The following is a 13090-nucleotide window of genomic DNA, read 5'->3' on the forward strand; positions in this document are numbered from 1 at the left end:
ATTGAACTAGCAGCTTTCTCTTCTCCATGCAGTCTCTCTGCTTCCTGTCTTTTCCAAGTGCCACCTGACCTCTTTCAGAATTCCTGACTGCACCTTGGACTAGAGTTTGGCAGGATTGGGATGGTAACTCCTCCATGATGAGAGGGTGCAAACTGAGAGTTGCCTCCAGGGGAATCCTACGTTCTCCATATTGCTGGTTACTCAACAGGTAGGGAACAAATGGAAAATTAAAAAAAAACAGCAATTTTCTTTATATCTGTCTAATGCTGGGCAACAGTCAAGTCATTTGGGAAGCTTGTGGATTGCGCTTAGATTGGGAGGAGGAGACCAAGTATCTCAGTGACCATCTCTGAACCTTGTCCGCGAGAGAGCCCTCTGTGAAGTACAGTCTGCTGCTGGTCGCCCTTTGGGAGTTATTGGATAGCAGCCACACACGGAAATCAGGTTGTGGTTTCCCCATCACTACCACAGAACTGGAGAATTTCAAATACTGCATAAAATGTCATTTCAGGCTCCAAGGTTCAGATGGGAACTCTGAACATCTGCATGGCAATGAGTCTTAAATAATCATTCTTTTACTTGGGCAGATTTCCCATCTGGAGGTCAATATGATTGGATGGCTTCCCCTCCCCATAACGTCTTTGTAGATAATGTTTGATATATTAGATATATCCTGACATTGAACCACGGCATAATAGAGTGGGATATTTAAAGCAAACTTTGACATAGAAGGAGGTCATTCATCCTATCAGGTCTCTGCGTCCTCTCAGAATAATCCAAATGTCCTACTTACCACCCTGTTCTGCATCACAGGCCTATCAACTTCCAATTCTCCTAACATCCTACTACTCTGGAGGTTGATCACAGTAGCCAATGAACCTACTAACCAGAATGTCTAGGATGTGAGAAGAAACCACAGCACTCAGTGGGAAGCCTATTTAGCCACAGTGAGGACATCCAAACTCCACACTGAAAGTACCAGAGGTCGGGACTGTACATGGGTGGCTGGAGTTGAGACACTGAACTTACTGTACACATTGCTATGCAACATTGTGATGTAGCAGTGACATGCTGAAGATTTTACACTAACAATAACAGGAACTATTTACCTGGATTTCTCCACAGCCGGCCATAAATTCCTCACACTAAAGTGCTGTGGTTTTGTGCAGAGGCTGGATTGACTTCTTCAACTTGCTATGGTTGCCCAGCTACGTCACAATACCCAATGCTAGTGAGCACTAAAAACGCAGAATGTAAGGCAATGCCAGCGAGCTCTGCCCTTGAGGGAGTGTTTTCACAGCACATTCTCTGCCCAAACCCACGCAGCCTTCTCAGATTATCCTACCAAGACACTTCAAGTATTCTGCACTCTTCCCAAGTCACCATGGAGCTAAACGAAAAGAAGCAGCAGGCCCAATGGTGACATACACCGTCCAGATCAGCCACCATCTACTTGGACATTAAAACTTCCTTATAGCCCAAGGAATGAAAATAAATTATGCTAAAATACTGAAGGAAGATCAGTGCTGTACATCTGCTCTTCCAGCACATACACATGTGGCACAGACAAGTACCAAAGAGATCTTATGTGAAATGTTGCGGAATATAGTTCTGAGGGCCAAGAAAACATGATTTACAACTCCTGGTGACCTAAAGAAACAATTAAACCATGTGCAAATAATCTACAAAGGCAAAAGGCAGGAATGAATATCTCTTCATGCTGGCTTATCACAGTATTTATTTTAATTTGTATAGCTGAAGGAAACTCAAATTTACTGTGAAAAATCAAAAGAATGAAGGATCCGTGACCTGGAATGTTTGCTATGTTTTACTTCCCACAGAGGCGGTGTAACCTGCTGAGAACTTCCAGCATTTTCTGTTTTTATTTCAAATTTACTGTGAATCTTTTAAACATGCACTTTTTTTTGCATCTGTTCTCTTGAAAAAAATGGATACCATTACTTGGAGTTCGGTAATTCATTAGACTCGATCACACTGATGGTTCCACAGAGAACCTGCAGCCAGCTGCACCGTGAATAGCAGCCTGCTCCGAAATTCTGCGCCCATGCACCAGAGCAAGCAAGTACAGAATGCGCTGGAGGCCAGATGTGAGCACATCTGACCTTTTGCTTATCACAGGGCTTCCACTGAGTGTAGAATCATCTGTAACTTAACAAGCCAAAGGGATGGAATAAAAACAGAAAATGCTAGGGTTAATCAGCAAGTCAGGCAGCTTGTTTGGAGAGAGAAAGAGTTAACATTTCAGTTGGCCAACCATACCTCAGAACCTTATTCCTGCCCTTTTATTCTTATACCAGCCATAGATGACACAATGATCCTTACATTAAGAATAATTAGCCAAGTTCAGTTTGGTCTCTGTTCTGAATCAGGTCTCAATATTGATGGTGTCCACAAAAGATTATGTATTTTGTAAATTGTAGAAGGTTTAGGCCCCAGCAGTAGTCTCTGTGGCACAGCACTTATTGATGTCTTTTTAATCAGAAAAACTCATTAATACCTACACTCTGGCTGGCTAACTAGAAACAATCTTTGATCCACACCAATATATTACCTGCTATAACATGAACTTCCACTAGTTCCCTTATTTCTTAAAAGCACTTCAATGCTTATCAAACATGAGTTCTCTCGCAAAAAAAATTGACATTGCTGGATTGCCTTGATTTTTTTTCTATCTGCCCAGCTATAATATCTTTAATAGCTTCTAACAGTTTTCTTGTAACTCTAAGGTATTGGTTTATGCTTTGTTTTCATTTTGAATAATGGAACTGAATTCAATACTTTCCAATGTAATGGAATTTTCCATTTCTTTTAAGAGACAGATGAAGTCCACCGTGACCCTAGAGCTGTCAGCCTGCGTCTGCAACAATTTGTTCAGTAGACGCCCCTGGTGAGTGCATTTTTCCTGAGCTCTTCCCTCCCTACCAGTTCCTGATTACAGCTATTTCTGGAATGTCACTTTATCTTCAAGAGGGAAGAATGCTGCAAAGTACTTGTTCAGTTCAACTGCTATCTGCTTGTTTTCTATTATTAATTCCTCTAACTCTTCCATTCAGTCAACTTTTATAACTCTTAAAAGTACCTGCCATAACTATTACTATTTGCAGTTTACTATTCTAGTTAGCTTTTTGTACTCTGTTTCCTTCCATATTAATTTGCTTATATTCTTCCCAATCTTCTGACCTACAACCTGTTTTTACATAGTTATAGGCAAACACACAAAATGCCAGAGGAACTCAGCAGGCCAGGCATCACTTATGGAAAAGAGTAAACAGTTGACATTTCGGCCCAAGAGCCTTCATCAAGACTGGGAAAAAAGAGAAATCAGAATGGTAGGGGCAGATTAGTTACAGATCTATTTCTCTCTCCCTCAGACTGATAGTAAATATTAATCATATTATGATTTGCAGGTTCCAAGAGGGAGCTTTTACTTTGAGATCAATAATTATTTTGATCTTTAACAGAATACCTAATATAGCATTCCTAATATGCTATCACCTGGAGCATCAGAAATCAAACCGAGATAGAGACTCAGCAAGTCAGGCAGCATCTGTGGAGTCAGAAGGATGGTTTATGCTTTGGGTCATGATCCTCCATCAAGAATGTAGAACTGTTGCATTGATGAATCTCAGGGTTGTATATGGTGACATATGATATTAAATTTACTTTCAACTTTGGTTTGGCCTCTGGGTCTGGTTAGCTCCAGGATGGGTTGTTCCAATAAATTATATAATAAATGCTGTATGAATTCTTAATTCAGGCTTCCTGTGCTTATCTGATTATTTCCAGGCTATTTTTTTAGGCCAAGGCTATTGATGCATCTTTCTAACAAGCTCGTTTATTTCCTTGTTTATACTCTGACCTACCTTGAGATTATTGCTCAACAGCCTGAACACTTCCTGCCTTTATTAATTCTCATCTCCACCCAAATTCCTTTTCCTGAACTTAGGCCATTGCTCTGTTTTGAGCCCCACCTCCATTCTTTTCTTCGCAAATGTCACATATCATCAACGTTCAGATCCTAATCTGTCAAACTGCAGGCATGGCTCTGTAACAACAATAAAATCACACTCATTACTGTGTTTCCCCCAGACATTGTGGCTACACCACTCCGGCCAGACATAGTCCTGTGGTCCACAACAGCCAAGCTGGCATACGTTGTGGAATTGACAGTACCATGGGAAGATGGCGTTGAAGAAGCTTATGAGAGGAAAAAGACCAAGTACTCTGAAATGGCAACTGAAGCTGCTCAGAACGGCTGGAAGACCAAGATTTTCCCTGTAGAAGTGGGATGCAGGGGATTCGTTGCTACGTCTACGACCAGTCTATTGAAGAAAGTGGGGGTGAGTGGTGTCTCCTTCCAACAAGCAATCAAGTCCTTGCCAAATGCAGCAGAGGAAAGCAGCAATTGAATTTGGATTAAAAGGAAAGACAACAACTGGGCTGCAAGATGAAGACAGGAGGGTACGGAACTGAGGGGGGTGTATCTGGGACGCCAGGTAGCACTGCTGAGCCCTCTGGAGACGTGGGCTTATCAACAAAACGTCAAAGAAGGAGGGTGCCCACCTGATGATCCCGATGACATAGCTACCCTCCTCGTCACCACTCCAAGCACACTGCCAACATCGAGAGTGCCGACTTTATCATTGGGATTGATACATCAAGTCCTAGTAGCTCTACTACTATTTGTACTCTCAATTCATTTATCCATTTTTTTCAAACATTATGTGCACTTCAAAACTGAGGCTTTCATTTTTTTTCTATTATTTTTATTAGTATTATATTCTGTCCTGTCATTATTTCCTACATTTCTCTCCATCTTTGTCTCACTCTTGGACTTACCACATCTTCCTAACTTTGATCTCACTACTTAGTCTAAATGAACTGTTTCCCCAACAGCTCCACACCATTATAGAGTTAGAGACCCCATTCAAATCCCATTGTTCCATGGGGTAAACTGAAATGCACCTGGACCACTTCACTGCTCTACCAATCGACCCAATGGTGAGTCCCATAATTGAGAAAAATGTACATAATTTACGACCACCAAAATTGAGTCAGGGTTTCACTTTGAGAGGCTGGTCTGACAAGGAATTTTGCTGTGCTTTTGTGTTTAGGTTCTGGAGTTCAATAAAATGTGTTGCCGGTTTTGTTAAATAGAAGTCGTCTCTCTTTGTTTTATTTATGAAAAGCTACACTGGTGACCGCATGATCTAGGGCAATTCCCGAATTATTGAACGTGCTAGCCAAGGCAGTTGCTTTGAAACTGATGGAGTTTTGGGAGCAAAATGCCGTCCCTTGGCTCACACAAGCTGAAGTCCAGTTCACTCTACGAGAAATCACTGCTGACGCCAAATTCTACCATATGGTAGCGGCGCTCAGTAACTCCACAGCTGTGAGAGGGGTAAGTCTGCTTGAACACCTGCCAGAGCATGATAAATATCAATCGCTGAAAACTCACCTTTTATAGACTTTTGAACTATCGGAGTCTGAGCGTACATAACAGTTGCTCTCCTTGCCAGGTCTCAGCAATGCCTGAGACATTGCTGCTGTCTCTCCTGGGAAATCGCCATCCTTGTTTTATTTTTAAAGAACTCTTCACGTAGCAGATGCCTGATCGAGTTTGCATTGCCCTCACTAATGTACCCATGGAGGACTATAGGGAGCTTGCTAAAATGGCTGATAGTCTACACTTAGCCAGGCAGCAGTGCATCATTCCTTCTCCTTTCTCTACTTCAATAAGCCTGGTCATCAAGGTCTTCAACATAACGATGTGCTCAGCTGCGATACAGATGATGCTGTGCTTGTGTTCCTAGCACGTTTGCTTTGGTACAAACGCTAGGAACTGCCAACCACCTTGCAGCTTCGACAGTGCCAGCACATCGGGACATCAGAGGTCTGTGAACACTGTGAGTTCCAGCTGCCAGGGTTGTCTACTGTTCATTACAGACACCCTTTCAGGGCAACACTTCCTGTGTGACATGGGTGCTCAAGAGAGTGTGCTGCCAGCATTGTCTATTGACGAGAGGGCAAAGAGCACCAAACCCTCGCTGGAGGCCACCAACAGTAGCAGGATCCAGACTCATGGGACACAAAGGGTGAAACTTTGCTTCAGTGGGTGATGTTATACACGGGACTTCACCCTGGCTAAAGTGGCTAGACCTCTGCTCAGTGCTGATTCCCTGTGTGCCCAAGGACTATTAGTCAACCTGAAGAACCGTTGGCTTGTGGATATCAAGGACTTTGGGTCGTTACCCTGCTTCTCCAGTAAGTTCCCCACAATGACTCTGTCAAGCGCACGCACCACTGCATGTGAATTTACTCAACTGCTGGGAGAATTCCCAAACATCACCAAGCTCACATTCTCTACTGTAGTCGCAAAGCATGGAATTAGGCCCCACATTCTCACTACTGGCCCACCAGCCCATGCCCGCGCACATAGACTGGACCAAGATAACCAAGGCTGAGTTTGCCAACGTGGAAAGACTTGGCATTGTGCGCAGGTCAAATAGCACCTGGGCTTCACCTTTCCATATGGTCCCCAAGTCCGACGGTAGTTGCTGCCTTGTGTGTTGATTACCGACAATAGGGGTGCACCAACCTCAATCATTATCCAGTTCCACAAATCCAAATTTTTTGGCACGTGTAGCTGAGAAGTTAACTTTCTCCAAAGTCGATCTAGTTAGGGGTTACAATCAGCTACCTATGTGCTCTGAGAGCATCCCTGATTGAGGAAGTGTTGGTATGATCATCTCCCATGGGTCCTGCTGGGGCTCAGAACAGCTCCAAAAGAGAAGCTGCAGTTGTCCATGGCAGAGTTAGTATAGGGCAACCATTACGAGTGCCAGGTAATTTCATTCCTGACACCACAATCATCTGGTCGGCCTCTCAACTGACTTCTACCCTCCTCAGTAAATTCAATTTCTTTTCACCTATTCCTACCTCCCCTCATGGTGTACAGCACTCTTAGGTTCCTGTTGACCTACATTCTGCCTCATTTATCTTTACCTGCTATAATGCACAGCAGCATCCCCTTAGGCCCCCTTATGATGGCCTGTTCCACATTTTGGAACAGGCAGACAAGTCTTTTATCATAAGTAAGAGGGGTAAACCTGAATATATTTCGGTAGATCAACTTAAACCGGCCCACCAAGATTTGGAGTATTCTGCTCCATGCTCCTAGCTAGCATCACAACATGACCATGAGCACATCAGCACACCTCTGGATGTGCCAGAGGCACCTACTGTTCTTCCACGCGTGGAACACAGGACCTGAGCCAGGTGGCCTGTCAGACAGCCTGTCCAGACAGGCTCACAATGCCGGTCTTAGTGAATTCTGGGGGGCCTGTGTAGGGCAACGTAATTGGGAGAAATCTACATAATTCACAACCATGTTCTTGCTTAAAGATTCTTAGCCGGCTTTTGTGTTTAGGTTTTCTAGCTCAATAAAATGTGTTGCGGGTTTCATTAAACTTAAAGTGCCTTAGGTTTTATTTGTGAAAAACTACAAGTCCTGCAATGGAGTTTACAGTTGGTATCTTAGCCTACAACCTTTCAACTGTGCATACATAGAAGTTTTAGTTACACTGAAGCATAAAAATCTGATGGACAGCATTTCCAGAGAAAAGTACTGGGTATTTGTAATTATGGATTCTAGCCTTGTTATTCCTAACAATGTGGACAATCTCCAGACTCATGTGTTGCCAGGTGGGAGTCATCTGGGACTAGGAGTGCAACCCTGATTTGCACCTAAGGGTCCGTGGGAAATTGCAACAACACCATAGCAATCTCTGCCAAGATCAAATAACTAGGAACAAATGACACTATTTATTTTTAATGTTCACTGAAGGGCTCTCCAGCAGTATTATAGGATAGATGTATAATTTATCCTAGCTGCAGAAATATAAGAATATGTAATGCACACCATTGAACTCCGCTGTTAAACCAACAGAGATGTTTTTAAAGATAGCCACAAGGCTACCAGCTTAATTTCTGTAAATTTCAAAGGTCTTCTCGGGGTTAATTGGTTTGCAGACAGAAACATTTGAATATCCAGCTCCCCAAATGACTGGCTTTCTCTTTGTATTTTTTGATGAAGGGAGGTGACAGATTAGTGCATTTACATATGAATAGGTTGAGTCTCTTTCTCCATTGCTAGCAGTTTTAAAAAATAGCTGCATTAATATTCAAAAAAATCATTAAATTAACAAGACTGTTCAATTTATAGAATAAACTGCCAAAACAGAGAGAAAGGAAGGTTGAAGAAGAAACGTAGAAGTTCCTGCCAAACAAGAGATGCTGTTATATTTTATTAATGACATTTCTTTCAGGAAAAGACCAGATAAATTAGTTCGCTGGCTACTAACTTTTGTTATGCCCGAAATTAGCTATACAGAACTGTGATAACTGCAGGTTTTATCTAGATGGAGAGAAAAAGAGAGCGGGAGACAGTGAGAATGTGTGGGTGAAAGAGTGAGAGAATGTGTGGGTCAGAGTGCGACAGTGGAAGAAAGAGTGAGTGACAGGGTGACAGACTGTGGGCGACAGAGTGACAAACAGAGGGTGAGAGGGCAAGAGGGCGCAAGGGAATATAAAAATCTGATGGTCATATTCAATCAATTTTTCAATTTCCCAGTGATTGCCATTAATCTGCTAAACATACATAATATATAATGTGGTGATCAGAGCATATGGGCCTCTTGGCACTTCGAACTAGATCAGGCGACTATACTCCAAGCTGTAAAAACACGAATTTATTCAAGAGAATCACTAACTAAAGTGCATTTAAAACTTCTGCAGCATTCCTTAGCTGGAATTTCATTTGAGAATGATTCATCTAATCTGAAATTTGGCAAATTGCCAGATCAGTCACAAAATATTCATACTGATAATGGCACAAGATCCATCACTTACAGCGATCATTTGATTCAATGACATCACTGATCCCTTTTAGAAATTCAAGGTAGCATTAGATGGCTATTAATCAAGGCGGATTTGATACGAGCACTGCTGCAGTGATCCTGATAATCTCCCAATAAGCAGAATGACCACCACAGAGACTCATAAAAACCAAAGGCAGATGGCAGCTGTTCAACTTATACGGCTTTGAACAAATCTAAAGAAGCTGCAGGCAGTGTTCCATCACACAGACTTCAAATGCAGCTCTCACACAGGAGGGGGAATCTCAGGACAAACTTCACACCCAGACAACGCTCCATAATCCAAACTTTCAAAAACTGAGTTCAAAGGTGCCTTCTAACTGAAGGACAATATTAGTAATGATATTTTTTAAAGATTCTGCAATCATTGACATCAATGAACCTCAACGGACACTTTGCATGCCCTGGGACTTGGCATTGAATTCAACAATTTCCGATAACCAGCCTTTTCTGTTTGTGTCAGGGCTTGCCATCTCTCGTGCAAAGTCATCCATTTTGCTTTTTCCTTTATGTTGGGTATGTCCTTCTTTCAGATTCCCAGCAATGGCTGTATGTGCATTCAATGTGCCCCAAAATATTATTTTGTCTTCTTTGTTCTTGGCTCAGAGAGCCTGGACAACCTTGCTCTTTTCCTGTACACAAATGTTTTCTTTGTTCTCCATCTTTGCACTCTCTACAAATTGTTGTCTCATTTCTCCATTTCTAATGAAGGGTCATTGACTCAAAGCGTTTATTCTATTTCTGTCTCCACAGATCCAATCTGAGCTGTTTAAGTATTTACATTAGTTTTTGGTTTTATTTCTGTTCCCTTTAAGTAAGCATTTCAAGCCTTAAGCTCAGCTGTACCTCACAGAGTTAAACTTCCAAAGCCAAGAGAAAAATGGATGAGAAACCCTTAGGCATGGTTATGTATTTGACTTGTGGTGGACTGACTTGTTTAGTCTAGAGCACTAGAGATCAGAAGGCCCATATTTATCCCACTGTATGTACTGAGTTAATAGGTCACATCTTGGAAAAATCGTTGAGGTATTTCAGAACACCTTAAAATACCTAGCTTAGGTAAACAAAATAAAGCCTGTGTCCCACACCTTGCTGTTATTCATTAACACCATATTTGGCTGTGGGAATTTTTGCCTCCAGTTGAGAATAGGACCCATAATCACCATCCCATCTACACTTCTGTCCTCCGACTGGAGAAGGTTAGGGGTGTGGCTTGAAGCCATGCTCTACTGGGTGAAGCTCCCGTCAGGCATCTAGCGTAAAGTTAGGAAGGTGAATTGGGTGAGATATGTGTGAGATCTTCAGTTAAATGTAGCTTAAGTTTCCAAACCAAATCAAGGGAGAAACAATTTCTGAAGGACACTGGGCGATAATCAGGTTGAAGGCACAGAACCTCTCCCTCTCCTGCTTTACAGGCAGAACTTACAGTTTCTCTTTAAATCACTTTGCTTTGCAATATCAGGTTAGGTAACTTTTCTGTCTTTCTAAAACTGTTGCATTTTTCACATTGAGAGTGATTGTCAATGGCCGAGTGAATGCAACTAAGTAAAGCAAGGGAAATACCACACCGAGGACAAACGTGAGCTTTGACTACACAATTAAATCAGATTATGCAGTGCCATGATCTGATTCATTTTAAAGTCCTGCACTGTTAATGTGCTTAGTGAGTAAGACAACTGAAGCAGTCAATTTATCACTGACATCCCGGGGAAAGGATTTCCTGCTAGATTCCATATTTCTACCTCCATTCCAATCTGATGAGAGGATTAACAGACAAGTACATAATCACTTTTAATTGATATGCATGCTGCTTAACAGGAAGCAAGCAGAAGTCCAATGTTTGGTCACATGAATGCACGTTACTCATAGTCTAATTGCCAAATGGAATTTGGTTTCTGGATTTTGAGCCATTAACCATTAAAATCAGTACAAGGTTCACCAACTGTTATCTTTACCTAACCCTTTATTATTCCAGTTTGCAGTTTTTTTTTCCCAGTGAATTATTCTCTTAGCCTGTCATTTGTGTCAGTTTAAAAAAAGCAATCCATTTTGAGGATGAGGCTTTGGAGTACTTGGAGACTAATGATAAAATAAGTCAAAGTCAGCATGGTTTCTGTGAAGGGAAATCTTGCCTGACTAATCTGTTAGAGTTCTTCAAGGAAGTCACAAGCAGGGTGGACAAAGAAGAGGCAGTGGATGTCATTTATTTAAATTTTCAGAGGCATTTGATAAGGTGCTGCTTAACAAGATAAAATCCCTTAGCATTACAGGAAAGATACTGGCTTAGATAGCTGACAGACAGGAGGCAGCGAGTGGGAATAAAGGGGGCATTTTCTGGTTGCCTGCCAGTGACTAGTGGTGTTCCTCAGGGGTCAGTATTGGGACTGTTATTTTTCACATTGTTTGTCAATGATTTAGATAATGGAATTGATGGCTTTGTGGCAAAGTTCGCAAATAATACAAAGATAGGTGGAGGGGTAGGTAGTACTGAGGTAGCAATGGGATTGCAGAAGGACTTCGACAAATGGAAGAATGGGCAAAAAAGTGGCAGATGGAATGCAGTGTTGGGAAATGTATGATAATAGGTCTTGGTAAAAGGAACAAAATTGCACACTATTATCTAAATGGGAAGAAAATTCTAACATCAGAGGTGCAAAGGGACTTAGGAGTCCTCGTGCAAGATACCCAGAAGGTTAATTTGCAGGTCGAATCTCTGGTAAAGAAGGCAAATGCAATGTTGGCATTAACTTCAAGGGGAATAGAATGTAAAAACAAGGAGATAATGCTGAGGCTTTGTAAGACACTAGTCAGACTACACTTGGGAGTATTGTCAACAGTGATGAGCCTCTTATCTCAAAATGGATGTGTAATCATTGGAGGGAGTCCAGAGGAGGTTCATAAAGGTGATTTAGGAAATGAAGGGGTTAACATGCTGAGAGCATTTGGCAGCTTTGGACCTGTACACACTAGAATTTAGAGAAAAGCAGTGGGATGTCATTGAAACCTACCAAACGTTGAAAGGACCAGATAAACTGGATGGGGAGGGATGTTTCCTGTGATGGGAGTGTCCAGAACTAGAGAGCATAGCCTCAAAACAGAGGGATTACATTTTAGAACAGAGGTAAGGAGGATTTTTTTTTAGCCAGAGAGTAGTGAATCTGTGGAATGCTCTGCCACAGACTGTGGTGGAGGCCAAGACAGTGGGTATATTTAAAGTGAAAATTGATAGTTTCCTAAATGGTCAAGGCATCAAAGGTTATGGAGAGCAGGCAGGTGTATGGGACTGAGTGGGATCCCAGATCAGCCATGATGGAATGTAGGAGCAGAATAAATGGGCTGAATGGCCAAATTCTACTCCTACATTTTGCGGTATTGACCTGATGTTTTCTCCAACACTTTTAGCCATTATCAAGCCTGCATCCACTGGCTCATTCATCATGAATTTGAAATCTTAATTATTCATTGTTCAGAAGAAAATCACCTCTGATTCTTTTTCAAATGCCATTAAATGTATGTTCTGTATTTATCAGCTCTTCAGCTCTTGGATATTGGCTTTTATTTAAATGCTTTATGCTTTAAATAATCATTTTAACCTCCATATATTCCTAATTGCGTGTTACACTTGCACCTTAACTTTTCAGAGATTCATGCAAATTTCTCGCAAGTGCCTCTCAAGACTAACATAATTTTCAATTTCACACCAGTTAAAATATACTCTGCCTTTATTTTTGCTGCAACATTTCAACTGTCACATCCTTAGCCATTGTCTTAACCTGCCAATCTAGTTCCATTCTCCTTCCCACACTCCATCTAGCACTGAATCACTAGCACACTTGATCAGCCCATTCATTATAAATGAGGTTGACCTGCTGGAGTCCCAGACCAAGTCCTGTAACAGTCCACTGCCTCTTAACCTAAAAGTGACTTTATAGGCAATAAGAAAGGCTGCATGAATATGTTCCCAGAAAATCCAGTTGAATGTGGCAGAAATTTCTAAAGGTAATCTGCTGAATGTAGAGACTGATGGGGTGGAACGTGAAGACCAGGGTGACTTTATCCTTGCTCCGTTTGGAAGAAGAGTCCGGAGATTGGAAAAGTGCGGGAAACAGATGAGATACTGTCAACGGGAACTC

The 13090-nt window shown here is 41.8% G+C and overlaps 1 protein-coding gene across 1 annotated transcript in view; it reads right to left on the reverse strand.

The window, feature by feature from the left end:
- Positions 1–13090, reverse strand: part of lmcd1 (LIM and cysteine-rich domains 1) — a 62613-nt gene that overhangs the window by 18305 nt on the left and 31218 nt on the right. The gene's annotated exons all lie outside the window — the stretch shown is intronic.

Source organism: Hemitrygon akajei, chromosome 19 (assembly GCF_048418815.1).
Source record: "Hemitrygon akajei chromosome 19, sHemAka1.3, whole genome shotgun sequence".
NCBI classification, from domain to species: Eukaryota; Metazoa; Chordata; class Chondrichthyes; order Myliobatiformes; family Dasyatidae; genus Hemitrygon; species Hemitrygon akajei.